At 49.3% G+C, this 13,747-nt stretch overlaps 1 long non-coding RNA gene across 2 annotated transcripts in view; it reads right to left on the bottom strand.

Moving 5' to 3' along the window:
* LOC128773660 (uncharacterized) overlaps positions 1-10,839 on the bottom strand; it is a 157,575-nt gene extending 146,736 nt beyond the window's left edge. For both annotated transcript variants that reach the window (XR_008418032.1, XR_008418031.1), the window contains exon 1: positions 10,324-10,839. This is a non-coding gene — a long non-coding RNA (uncharacterized LOC128773660). The remainder of the gene's footprint in view (positions 1-10,323) is intronic.
* Between the last annotated feature and the right edge of the window lie 2,908 nt (positions 10,840-13,747).

Genomic DNA, 13,747 nt, shown 5'->3' with positions numbered 1-13,747 from the left:
GGAGAAAAGTGTAGAGATTCATGTTAGTAAATTATTTTTTGAGAGAGGGGGACGAAAGAGCCTGATACCAGAAAAGTTTTGCATGAAATGTCCCTCACACAAAACAAGGACTGGGCAGACTCTTTCCATGGGCAAATGCTCATCATTTCCGCCCCCCCAAATTAGGAGACACAAATGTGACTTGATAGCTGAAACAATTTCCCTCTCTTCTATTGCAATCATGAGAAGAGGGGGAGAGAGTGACATACATAAATGTAGTAAATTAGTAATTTCCCTTGCCATGAATTCCCCCACAAAGTTCTCAGTTGCCATAAATGAAGGTATTTATATTACTGAAAATGCCTGAGAACGCATTTGGCCCTATAATATCACTGAAACTGTAATGGCTACTCCAGATTTGTTTTTAACTAACTTTCCATTACAGGGGCTGACATTTTTAATTGCTAAAGAGCTGCACTGAGAATACTGAAAACAACGAGGAGTATTTGAAGATAAGGTTGGACTCATGCGCACAGATGACACCAGGCTATGAGCAGGAGGAACCTGATTGTCCGATTACCTATGACTGTGGGCCAACTTCGACATTTCAAAAAAAAAAAAAAAAAGAAAGAAAGAACATTTTCAAATACATTTTAAACTTCTTCAATTTATTAGGCAAAAAGATATTTTCCCCTCGTTTAAATCAACGCCGTGTTTAAGTGTAAATTCAGTCTTCTGAGTGCTTGCCATTGGAAGGGCCTGAGCTACTTTTTAATTTTCTTTATTTAATTAAAAATATCCAAGGGGCACCTGGGTGGCTCAGTCGGTTAAGTGTCCGACTTCGGCTCAGGTCACGATCTCGTGGTTCATGAGTTCGAGTCCCACGTCAGGCTCTGTGCTGACAGCTCAGAACCTGGAGCCTGCTTCAGATTCTGTATCTCCTTCTCTCTCTGCCTTTCCCCTGCTCACACCCTCTCTCTCTCTCTCTTTCTCTCTCTTTCTCTCTCTCTCTCTCTCTGTCAAAAATACATAAACATTAAAATTTTTTTAAATAATAATAATGTCCAAGATGTTACCATTGAGGGAAACTGGGTAAAAAGTACATGAGCCCTTGGATATTTTTCTGCAACTTCCTGTGAATCTATAATGATTTCAAAATTAAAGATTGAAATAATAATAATAGCATTAAAATAGTAAATGGCCCTGTTGGCTTGGAGTTGGATCCCTTTAAGCCTGCCTTTCAGGCATCATCTGAGTGCTCACAGGACATTTTGAAGCCATTGAGCTGGAAACCTTTCCTTTCCACGAGTTTGTTATCATTCCAGTGGGCAATATAGAAATATAGCCTCCAAAAAATGACTCTGGATTACAGACATTCGCAGCCATTCGAGACTTCAAGTTTGTAAAACGTCTAGTTTCCTTCCATTTGAAAATTTCTGAAGGGGGAAACGACCTTTTGGAAATTTTTCTCTCCAAAAGTGATTACAGTAAAAGCCCTGGTACACTTTGGTTCAATTTACATCTGGGAGTAGATATTTCTTTCCTTCCATAACTATGTTTATAACACAAGTTTGGAGTTTTGTTAACAAATGTTCACTTAGGCGGTCTGAGTTTGCAACTGGCAGGACAAAAACATTTCTGAATATTGAAAATTTGCTAAAAGATGTCGAAAACCAGTGCCATCTTTTTATTTGGGGGCCATTAGCAGGGGATAGCCAGGAGACCCCTCGGAGGCCCCCAGGTGACCCCTTCACTTCATTTGGTCCTACAGGAAAAGATTCTCAAGTGCCATCCATGCGCGAGGTGCTGGACCCACAGCCAGGAGCAGCAATTAGGTTGAGGGGCCATGTTCCGCTTCTGGCCCCCACCCTTCAGGCCAGAAGTCAGATGGTCTTCTGTCAGTCTGCCAACAGCAGATGCAGATCAGCAAAATTCACACAAGCAGCTATAAAAACAAGAGTTTCAATCTATAAGATGAACTTGGGATTGATGCCTCACACCCTCATCAGGGACCAGAAGACTTAACCCCCCGTCCCACACCACCACGTGGGTGTGCAAGTGCGAGGCAGTGGTTAAGAGTAAGGCATCTGAGAGAGATCCCAGCTTCCTGGGAGCAAAGCCTGGCTGTCACTACCTATGTGACGTTGGGCCAGTGCATTAACTTCTGTGGCCTCATTCTATCATCTGTAATGCCCAGATAATAACAGTTACCTGCATCATTAGTTGTTGGAAACATTAAATGAGATAATGCATATAAGGGCTCACAGGAACGTTCTCTGTTATTGTTCTCTGAGTGCTTAGGAAGTGTTCTCTATTAAGTCAAATTAATCCCCAGGAGGCTGCTTGGAGGGCCCAGAATCAGAACAAAGGGCAGTTGAGGCAATAGTTCCCCTTCACTCAGAAGATATCAGTGAAACACCCCTCGCCCCCAAAATAATGGACATTCTCTGGTCACAAGGCTGCTCTGCTCTTTACATTCTGTGTGTATCTCCCATGGGCCAGGCTGGAGAAGCTTGACACGTCTTGCTTTTCCAAACCCCTCTTTCTCCGTGAACGACCTCTTGTCTGCTGGCCCATTTTTTCCCTTCTGTTTAAAGTGCACTGAGATTGTTCTTCCCACAGTCCTGGCAGACATTATATCTCCACCCCACCCCCACCCAGCCCAGTGTTGATTCAATTAGAACCACTCTCCAAACTCCGGCTGGGGCGCCCAAGGTCAGAGCCCATGTGCAGAAATCACATTACCTTCCCTATGAATCACAACCCATCATTTCATATTGGTGTCAGCAAGATTTAAATCTTTCAATAACAACTACCCATGCATTTTACAGTTGTATAGTTCCTGCTTTCTTTTTTTTTTTTTTTTAAAGCATAATTAAGTTTAGGGCACATGTAATTTTATTTTAGGTTCCATTACTTTATTTGCCTCTCACAATGGAAACTGTATATGTTTGCGTATTTTTTAAACATGACAGATAAACATGCTGAGGTAGCCCATGTTCACTCCTTTGATCTCAGTCTTCTTGCTTAGCTTGAAGTCAACTACTCCCATTTTGAACATGATGTTTTCAGATGACTGGCTTTGGAAACCTCCTGGCCTGGGCATGTAACTATTGACTTGACATTTCCCCTCCGGTTGCCAAAAGCACCTTACATTCAATATATCTAAGACTAAACTCATAATCTTACCTCCCACACTAGGCCTTCTTCCAGGGTCCCTCATCTGAATAACAGCACCTCCATCTACGTATCTGGACAGGCCTGGAACCTAGAATCCGTTCTTGATACCTCCTCTCCTTGTCTGCCATATGCAATTTATCTCAAGATTTCAGCTCCTGAACATCCCCTGAATCCATCCACTTCTCTCCATCTCAGATGCCTCAACCTGAACCAAAGCCACCTTTGCTTATGAGTTAGATTATAACAATAGCCTCTGGACTGGTCTCTCTGTGTTCCTTCCTGACTCTCTTATTGATGAAGGAAGCACATTCCGTTTTCCAGATTGTCTAGCCGTGATTTCCAACCGTGGTGCACATCAAAGCACCAAGCACCCTTGCTAAAATGCAGCATCCAACTGTGGAGATTCTAATTCATTAGGTGTGAGTGTAATTCCAGAATCTGTATATGTAACAAGTACCCTCAAATGATTTTGATGTAGCTAGCCCGTCTGTGAATCGACATTTGGGGATCATTAGCTACAGCTCACCAGGGCCATACCTGGCCCATTTTAGAAATGACCAAATATGTCTCCGGCATAAGTCAGGGGATGAGTACCTCTCTGACAAGCATTTCTTGAGCCCCTACTGTGTGCCAAGCCGTTCAAGCACTAGGGATACAGGAGTGAATAACACGGACAAAAATCCCTGTCTTCATGGAGCTTACCTTTTGGTAGTAGTAGACCAACAAAAAGAAACGAATGAACAAAATATATGGAATGTTAGATAGCAGTCAGTGCTATGGAGGAAAATAAAGGAAGTTGAAGGATGCGGGGGGAATAGAGCTGTGGAGGGGGTGCAGGTTGTCATTCAGAATAGGCTACTCAGGGATGGCCTCCCTGGGAAGGTGGCAACTGAGTAAATACCTGAAGGAGAAGAGGCAGATAAGCCACTCAGATAAGAGAAGAAGGGCTTTCCTAGATGAAGTCTAAAAGGAGCAAACAAGGCTTGCTGTTCTAGCATCCTTCAGAGGAAGGATATTCTCTGCAGAGTACATATTCAGCTTCTAGTCCTCAGCTCCAAACTGGGGAAGATATTCCCAATAAAATGTGGCATTCTTCACCTCACTGTCATTGCTCAAGTATCCCCTCTGCCTGAAAACCTCTCCGGACCCCTCAGCTTTGAAGGCTTACCAGTTCAGCCCTTTTATGCTCCACTATATCTGAACATCCTTCTATCACGGCACCTAAGATACAGCACTGCCTTTGCTGGTTTTCATGCTTGTCTCCCCCATCTCCACGACCAGACTTCAGGCTGTGGAGCTTTATCTGTGACGGTATCTTCAGTGCCTCGCAAAGAATCCGGCCAGAGTAGGTTCTTGACAAGTGTCAAGTGCAGAAAACAAAGAGGGAGGGGAGGAGGGAGGTGGAAGGAAGCAAGACCTAACTTCAGGTTAAACGCCAGGATGGGTATTACGCAGCGGGAGACGGACAGACCAGGATTTCTGCCAACCAGTCCTGTGGGGAGTAATGCCCTCATTCTCCTAGCATCCCTCAGTGGCCTCTCTGGGATATTCCTTCAGGTGCAGATGAGTGATCGTTAAGATGTGGTAATCATATTAATAGCTGTCACCTGTCAGATGTGTGCTCTGCACCAGGCACGACACTAAGTCCTTTACATGCGTCACCGCATTACGTTGCTTAATCCTCATAACAGTCCTGTGCATTAGATACAGTTATTATCTCTACTTCACACGTAAGGCGTCCAGTGTCTTGCCCAAGGTTTCCCAGCTGGAATGAGTATTCAAACCCAGGGAGCGAGACACCAGAGCCCATACGCTTAACTTTTGTCCGAGTCAACTGAGCAGTAATTTGAAGGGAACCCAAGTTCTGGGCTGGGAAGCTGGGGAGAGCAAGTGGAAAAGAAGGGGGGAAGGACAGTTTGGGCCAGAAGAGAGGCCTGCGGTTGGAGAGAGAGGGTGAGTCTGCAGAGTAGACAGAGGTCCGGGGCTTCAGAACCCCCAGAGTCCCCTCAGAAGCTGAGGGGCTCTTTGGCAAAGCTCTATCCAGAGCAGAGGAAAGGAGGCTGAGAACCCCGGAGGCAATTTGGGGGGGAGGGTGGCTAGACTTGAAACTGGATTGAATGGGGATCTGGAAATCAGGAAGTTCTGAGGGGGGATACGTCTCTCGAGCTGGCCACAAATGAGCCTGGGGTTGTTCAGCCCACTGAAGCCTGCCCTGGGGAAGGTTATCAAGGCTGCCCAGTGGCCGGGGCCACGTTGGTGCACAGTTCCAGGGACATCATTCATACTAGGCTGTAAGAGGAGCGTTTTCCACTGGGTCAGCAGGCCTGAAGGGAAGTGTGTTCAGACCCTCTGTCCACAGGGCTCCCTCACCCATCCCACAGAGTTCCATTCTGCACAGCAGCTATCTGTCCCCCTCCATCCCACCCTCATCCTACATGCCCCCTACTCCCAAGAAAACCTTCCTTCCACTGGTTTCTTACGCCACCTGAAAAACAAAATTTCACTACCGGGAGATTGGGGCACAGAGCCCTGGCTGGGTCCAGGGAGAAAAGACGCCCAAGAGGTGACATGGAGAGAGGTGAGGGGTCCAGCTGGAGCCCAGGCAGGGCCTCCGATTCTGGAAGCTCTGTGGAAACTTGACACCAAGGCCAGGTCCTGAGCCAGGGCGGGGGAGGGAGTAAACCATCTTCCCGGAGCAGGAAGTGAGGGAGAGAGTGAGCCGTGAGCTGGGGCAGCGCTCTGTTTTCTTTGGCCTCTGCCAGCCCCGGGAGGGAGAAAGGCAAGGGAGGAGGATGGGGCTGGTGGAAAGATCCAGCCTTTGTGTCCTACCTCCCCCAAGAGGTGGAGGCTGGAGGAAGGTGGGGGTTGGGGTGGGAGATATGCAAGATTGCTGGGGCCAGAGAACCCTGGAATCAGGTGAAAATGTGGGGAGTGGCAAGGGGTGGGAGGGCCCACGAGCTGGGAGCGCTGAGCTTACTGTGTTGGAGGGCTGGAACTAAGCAAGGAAGGTACAGTGAGTTCCCTACATTCTCTCCAGCCTTGACCCCCCTAGGGCTCCCCAAAAGGCCCTGACCTTGTGCACCCCACAGAGCCTTGAGGGGGAAGATGTCATCCTAAGAAAAGTTCTGGGCTTGTGCAGGCCAGGGCAGCCCCCCTCCCCCCCACCAGGAAGCCGGACTTGCAAAGCCCCTGTGTGTCTCCTGCATCTATGCTGGGATGTAGTCATTCTATTCTTTTTTTTTTTTTTTTACTTTTTTTTTTTAACGTTTTTATTTATTTTTGATACAGAGAGAGACAGACCATGAACGGGGGAGGGTCACAGAGAGAAGGAGACACAGAATCTGAAACAGGCTCCAGGCTCTGAGCTGTCAGCACAGAGCCCGACGCGGGGCTCGAACCCACGAACCGTGAGATCGTGACCTGAGCCGAAGTCGGACGCTTAACCGACTGAGCCACCCAGGCGCCCCTAGTCATTCTATTCTTGATAAAAAGTCTTCCCTTAAGGGCAACTCCATCCCTAACCCAAATTTTCCTGGGACCTCCATCCCAAATGTTGTCCTAATCCCAAACTTAATCCTAACACCCATCCCTAACAGGGACCCCAAACCTCCACCCAAACACTGTCCAAAAATCACTAAATTCAATCCCATACCTGCATCCTCATCCAAAACCTTACTGTAGCCCCAACTCCACACTCTCACCCTGATCTATGGAAATCAAATGCCTGACTCACACAGAGGTGTCTGTGGTGGGGTGGGAATTAACAAACAGCAAGAGTTAGCATGCGTTAAGCATTTATGAGGTGTTAGGCACTGTAATAGGCTCTTTCTCTGTATCGCTGTATTTAATCAATACCAACCCTATGAGTTAGGTATTACTATTACTACCATTTTACAGATAAGAACATTGAGGCTCAGAAAGATCAGGCTAGTTACCTAGTAAAGTGCCACCGGTCACATTTGGGACTGGTGGAATCACTGCTCCCATCAGGAACATTTCACAGGGTGACTTTGGAGCCTTAACAGGGATGTCCTCTGTCTGCACGGGGAACACTTTGGCTGCTCTAGAATCCAAACCAGATAAGATCCAAACCAGATCTGCTCTACCAGGTAAGATTCAAATGAGGGTCTCTGCTCAGATATTGAGTTGGCTCTGAAGTCACAGAGCCTAGAAACCCATTGCAGAATGACATAAGAATCATAGCAGGGCTGGGAAGTGTCTGATCCGGGAGAACAACCCCACACCTGGTTAACTCCCAGCGAAATCACTGAGGATTCCATCACCACGGCCCCCACCCCACCACTTTGGGGGTGCACTTCCTGATCAGTCAAATCTTAACTTGGGCTCAACTGATACTCTGATACATCCTGGGGAATGTGCCAGGCAAAATGCCATTCTAAGTCACAAGGTCCCAGAGCCTTCTAGAACACAGTGAGGGGAACCCTCAATCAGGACAGGGATGACAACCTTCTAAATGGAAGTGGTTTGTCGAACACACACACACACACACACACACACACACTCATAGATGGGCTTGTTCATACACTGATATACAGTCCCATTCAAGACCTCTCCAGTTCCTTTTCTCTGCATCAAATCCTACATCTTCTCTAAGCCAGTGAGGGAGACCAGAGGGGGCCCACCTCCCTCATCCTAGAGGACCTCACTCAGAGGACACTGACCTGCAAAGTTCCCAGGCCAGCAGGTCTGGGCCAGTCCAGAGGAAAGGTATCAGCTCTCTGGAGTCCTCTATCCCTTCCTGAGTCAGGATTTGTGTCAGAGTTCTTATGACCAGAGTGTCTGTCCAACCATGAAGGACTACCTCAAGAAATGCTCAGTATGCCATACACCCCACACCCACCACTCTCCGACAGTCTTGAAAAGGCGACCCAACCAAGGAACTCTGGACACAAAGAAGCCTGATCGGAGCCCAGCTGGGATGCCCAGCCTATATATCGTCCAAGGTGCTCTGGCTTAAAAGCCAAAAGCCCTCTCATGGATCCTCCTGGCCTATAAACACAGAACATGCTGGCTACAAGTGTTCCATGTTGCCATTACTGGACCCTTTCCAAACCAGTCCCGGGACCCCTGAGATGGCTCAAAGCCACCTACACCCAGTTCCTTCTTGGTCTCCCTCCTTCCGCACCCCACATTTAGCTCCCTCTCATGTGCAACATGAGTGCTCTTTCTCTTCTGCCACCATCCCATCTGTCATTTGGGAGCCAGAGCCTGGAACCAGTAGCAACAGTAAGTATATTAGCTGGGGGAGGAGAAGGGGCAAAAGGCATCGATAGAGTAGAACAAGGGAAGGGAGAGGGCTTGGGGAGTGAGGTGTGAGGCTCTGGCGGGATCACTCCCGACTTTCTCTGCCTGGAACCCAAGAGCCAGGAATCCATGACTTCAGAGAGGTGGGAGCCAACGCCTCCCACTGAAGCCCATAAGAGCACCTCCCCTGGGCCTGGTGACATGGGGTCCCTCCCCAGCCCTCCCCTAGAAACTGACAGCATCTGGGGCTAGGAACCCACCATCCACAGATCCCCTCCAGATTCCACAGATGCAGATAAAAGTCAGAATAGAAATAACCAGCTCTGAGAGGGGCGGATGCAGATGTGGCCATCAGAGCCCCAGATGTGGCTCAGCCATGGCTGCTGTCAGGGCTGCTGTGGCTGTGAATAGGAATGTAGACCCAGATGGGGATGGGGATGGGGGCAGGGGTGGGAGGAGGGGACAGTGCACAATTCTGTGCATTCTAGGCTCCAGGAGTGGTGCAGCTCTGAGGAGGAGAGAGGTCTAGCATCTGACTTCGTGAAAAGGCTCAGCCTGGTCCCGGGGAAACTAGATTCCTACAAAGGAATACTCCACCTTGCCCAAGACTCGTTACACTCTCTGCCAACCCCTGCTGCCTCTCTTCCCTGGGGCCTCCAGCCACAGAATCAGCTTCATCATTGGGACCCTTCTCCGCTGGTGGCCCTACAGTTCTCCTTGGGCATCTCCTGCCATAGAAGGGAGGGCAGCAACGTGTCTCTGGCTCCGGGAAACAGAGGGAAATGTCAGTGTCAGCCCCGCAGGTCAGCCTCTGTCCTAAAGCCCCGCTAATACCCAGCATTCCGGGCTCCATAAAGATGAAGGGGACCATGGCCCTGCTCGGGGGCCTCTGCACATAAACACCCCCAATGATAAAGCTTCCTACACCATCACTCACGAGGCCCATTTACTTCCCACTTTGTACTGAATTTTCATCTCGGGAGGTTTGCAGATCGCTAACAGCAGGAACTTTCCAGAAGTTGCAGAATATAATCGGTGCATTCTCAGCCTTGCCACTCTCAGAGCACCCCAGGCAGCGGCCTGCCAGTGAGCAGAGGGGGTGGGAGGCTGAAGGCGGCCAGCAGAGTCTAGGTGAGAACAGGCCATGGAGGACCACCTTGCCCAGCCTCTACCTCTGTGTGAGTTTAGCCTGCATCCCAGCCAGCCCCTACCCCTGTCCTATTTGTGAAAATGAGATCAGCCCACACTCAACTACTCTGGGAAGATTAGCTATCACAACACAGAACTTCTCTCCTGGGCAGGAAGTTTGTCTTTAAATATACCCTGAACCCCACCCACTGCAGAATCAACATCGCCTCTGCTCCGGCCTCCTGGGGAGGGGAGGTGGAGGAAGACAGCCTGGGCCACAGAGTCAGGATTGCCAAGTCCCCTGACCATGGCACTTTTCTGGGTGGAAGTCCTAGGACCAGGTTTCCCAGGGTCACTCTGTCTCTTTGATGATCTCTAGGGATGGCCTGCTGCATTCACCACAGGAAACTACGTCTCTTTTAGAAAAAAAGACTTCTCCCGGTTTCCTCCAAAGAGCCAAACTAATACCTCCTGAGCGCCTACTATGTGCTTCACATGCTCCAGCACGTCTCATTTCATCTTTACAACGCTGCGAGTGTGGAAATACCACCATCCTTTTAAAACAGAAGGCAACAGCCTCAGAGAGGATAACGTCAGAACTTCTCCTGAGGTCACACGGCCAACAGACCCCAGGACAAGACCAGAACACAACCCAGGCGGAGTCTTCAACCTGTGCTTTCTCCTCCATGTCACACTCCACCAGGGAAGACAGGAAGCCAGACTGACCGGGCAGGGAAAAGTGGCAGAGGAAATGCTCCAGCTGTCACTCACCTGGCTGCCTTCCTGGCAGGTTAAGCGGCAGGACATCACACATCGACTCAGATCTTCCCACAGCCTGGACACAGGGTTCCCAGCAGCCAAGCAAGGCCAACGAGGGGCCAGAACCATTGCCTCTCCCTCTTCCATCGGAGGAGAGTGAACAGCTTCTCGAGTTCTACCCGGAATTACAGATGGATAAGGATTGCCAACGTCGCATGGGTTTAAGTCGAGGCGGACTCCTGGGAAAAGAGGCGATCGTAGCCAGTTTTATAGAGAAATGAAATTCTTTGTGCAGCGAGAAGGAAGGGAAAACCCCAGAGCAGAGAGGAAACCGATCAGAGGTTGGAGAAGTGGACTGGCCACCGTGGGGAAGGGTGGGGGGCCCAGGAACGACACACTTTGTGGGGTTCAGCAGCCCTCTGTAGTTCTCCCATCCAGAGCTCAGAATCCCAGATCCCCAAGGGGGCTGCAGCAGCCCTCCTCATGCGGTCTACTCCACATTCCTCACATTCTTTACGCTCAATTAAGGAGAAATAATCAGGGAAGCAAGCAAGGCCGCAGCCGGGCAGTCATGCCCCACGCTGGCGGAATCACGGCATCATGTGTGCGGAAACAGCCCCCCTCGGCCCAGCCAGACCGGACCTCAGACGAAGTGGCTTTGGGGGGGATGAAGGAGGCCAGCAGCCAGGACAAGGGTGTCTGTCTCTCTGTGCTCCAGAGAGACAAAAGAGTGTGGGGGGGAAGTGGGTGGGGGGTGGGGAGTGGGGTCAGGAAAGAAAAGAAGATGAGAAGGCCAGGTCAGAAGAGAAGGACGGTGGGCAACCAGAAGGCCTCAGCCGACCATTTCTAAATCACGTCATTGCTCTACTGAAATCACAGCACTGTGTTGCCATTACCATCCACCATCGTCATCAAACGCCCTTTGAGACCCTCCCAGATGCTTCAAGTGTTCTCCTTCATCAGTTTAGTGGCAGGTGTTGATTAAGTGAGTCATGGGACTAGTACCTCTCTGTGGTGGCCAAAATATACCAGCATAGTCTGCATGGGGATGCCATTTTTCACCCCCGTGGAACATGCATGTTATTTCCTCCTCGTGGACCCACCAGGCCCAGTCACCCAAGCAAGCTCCTACTCCCTCTAGCCTCTATCCAAGGGCTGCCTCCATCCCTAGCCCCAAATTCCACCCCACAAAAGCATTCCCTGACATCCCCCAGAAGACTCAGGGTTTCCTCTGGGCTCCCCCTTCACCTGGTACATGTAACCAGGACAGATCTTACACTGTTTTGTAATTTTAGGTATATACGTCTGTATCCCCACCTGAATGAGTAATAAGCAAACGAGTGATCGTTATTTATTGAGCATATTCTATGTGCCAGGCACTGTGTTAGCACTTGATACATGACCTCCTTTAATCCTTTTAACGTTCCCTAGAGGTCATTATTATTATTATCTCCAATTTACCTATAAGCAAATTGAGATTTAGAAAGGTTAAGTAACTTGTCCAAAGTGACCCAGCTAGTAAATCAAGGAGGGGGAACTTGAACACAGGATCATGAAATGCAAAAACCCATGCTATTAATCTAACATAGAGATGTTTGAGGACAGGGCCCATATATTGACTTGCTTACCACTCTACTGCAAAGAATAGATGATCAATACACGATTAATGTGTGGGTGATGTGGGCTTTGCAGAGTGGAAAACAGTGGAACTGGGCCACAAGCTCTCTCTTCTCACCTCCCTCATCAATGGATCAAATTTGTGAGACTATTTGTTAGACCAAAGACTCAATCATGCTTTTTGTTGGGTCTACTGTTAGGCCAAACACCCAAACAGTGGCCACTTTGGGGTCTCAGTCCGTGGTCTGAGGCACAGGCCACTTTATTATCAGGGCGGGACTCAGTCTGGGCCTCGTGTAGAGAATCAGTCTGTGACCCGTGTATGTTGGAAGGAGGTGTGCGTCAGGGGAGAATACCTCTCTGCCTAGCTGACTTGCAGCTAAATAGATATGGATGGTTCTCTAGCCAGAGCGCCTTGTGGCCCAGCATTTAGAGGTAGAGACATAATACATTCGACAGGAGCTGGGTGTGTGGGATAGCACAGGCTGAAATGCCCCGGGAACGGGGGTGAGGAGATGTACCCACTAAGCAAGCTCCATGTATGCTTTGTGAATCCCACATACGTGTGAGTGTGTGGGGTGGCACATGTGTGTGCTGTGTGTGGCGGGGCGACAGGGGCCGGGTAGGGTGTGGGAGAGACAAGCACACACACCTGTAATAACATTGGCTTCAGACGCTAGGAGAGAAGAAATTCCCCCAACTGTTTTATCAGAGCCGAAGTTACTAAATTACGTTGTTGTTTTAAATTTGAGCTTCTCTGCCTGCAAACGGGGGGATCTCAGGTTCACGAGCTTAATGCTTGGCTGGGCCTGGAGCTCCACTTCCCCACCCAACCCGGGCTCCCAGAGCTCCCAGGCCTGAGGAACAAAAGTCTTCTCTCCCAGAGCTTTGAAGTGGAAACACTAACTGCTCCCTTTAATTAGAAAGAAACCCCCTATTGTTCCTGCTTTATTACTGATGGATGAAGACGTTGGAGGGGGAGCTCTGAAGAGCAGGGGGGGTAGCGGAGGGGACAGAAAATCTCTATTTAGAATAGAGAATCTCCACGCTCAACCCCCATGCACTGAAGCAGACCTCTTTGTCCACACAATCAACCAAGATTTTATAGGACCTCCAGCCTTTGATTAGATGTTATGGGAAACATACAAGACAGGGTCCCAGCCCTCAAAGAGTTTAAAATCTAGGTAGGGGAGGCAGGGCAGGGGGACAAGAAATAAAAGATAATTGGTACTAAATCAGTACTGCCAAGTATATGCAAAAAGAATTCAGGATACATGGAACGGAGAGATAGTCCCATGAGACACCCTCCTAAGAAACGTCTGGCGGGGGTTGTGGGGGGGCACCTGGGTGGCTCAGTCGGTTAAGCGTCTGACTCTTGGTTTCGGCTCAGGTCCTGATCCCACGGTTTGTGGAATCGAGCCCGGCATTGGGCTCTGTGTTGACAATGCAGAGCCTGCTTAGAATTCTCTCTCTCTTCTCTCTCTCGCTCTGCCCCTCCCCTGACACTGTCTCTCTCAAATTAAAGAAACATTAAAATATTTTTTAAAAAAAGAAATGTCGGGGGGGGGTGGCGGCTAGGGACTTGAGCTGGATGCTACAGAATGGAGACAATTGACAGTGAGAAGGAGAGGGAGGCTACAGGAGAAGAGATTCCCACTCCAAGCAGGGTAAATGGACCCGTGCAGAGACATAGAAGCAGAAGCTGGGCTGGCTTCTTTGGAGGACAGGAAGGAATAAGTCTGGTTGTATAGGGGGGCACGTGCAGGGGGCTGTGGGAAATCAGGTGTATAGAGCAGATGTAACAGAGGGGTGGAAGACA

The sequence above is a fragment of the Panthera pardus genome, unplaced genomic scaffold (assembly GCF_024362965.1).
Source record: "Panthera pardus isolate Hobbes unplaced genomic scaffold, ASM2436296v1 HiC_scaffold_26, whole genome shotgun sequence".
Lineage (NCBI taxonomy): Eukaryota > Metazoa > Chordata > Mammalia > Carnivora > Felidae > Panthera > Panthera pardus.
This window is presented reverse-complemented; position numbering and strand designations above follow the sequence as displayed.